Genomic DNA, 201 nt, shown 5'->3' on the forward strand with positions numbered 1-201 from the left:
GATAAGCCTTCAAGAAGTCTAGCTTGTCAATATAGTTATATCCCAGGCGCCCTTTCTGCTCGATAAGCTTGCCATAAGCTCTTTTCAAAGGGCTAAAACAACCAACATCCAGAGGTTACAGAAGGTGAGATGAATAAGCAGGCATGCAGATTACTATAATATTATTTTCCTTGCACGTCGTATCGAATTCAGGCGTTAGGT

Source organism: Aspergillus sydowii (assembly GCF_001890705.1).
Source record: "Aspergillus sydowii CBS 593.65 unplaced genomic scaffold ASPSYscaffold_13, whole genome shotgun sequence".
Classification (NCBI taxonomy): Eukaryota; Fungi; Ascomycota; class Eurotiomycetes; order Eurotiales; family Aspergillaceae; genus Aspergillus; species Aspergillus sydowii.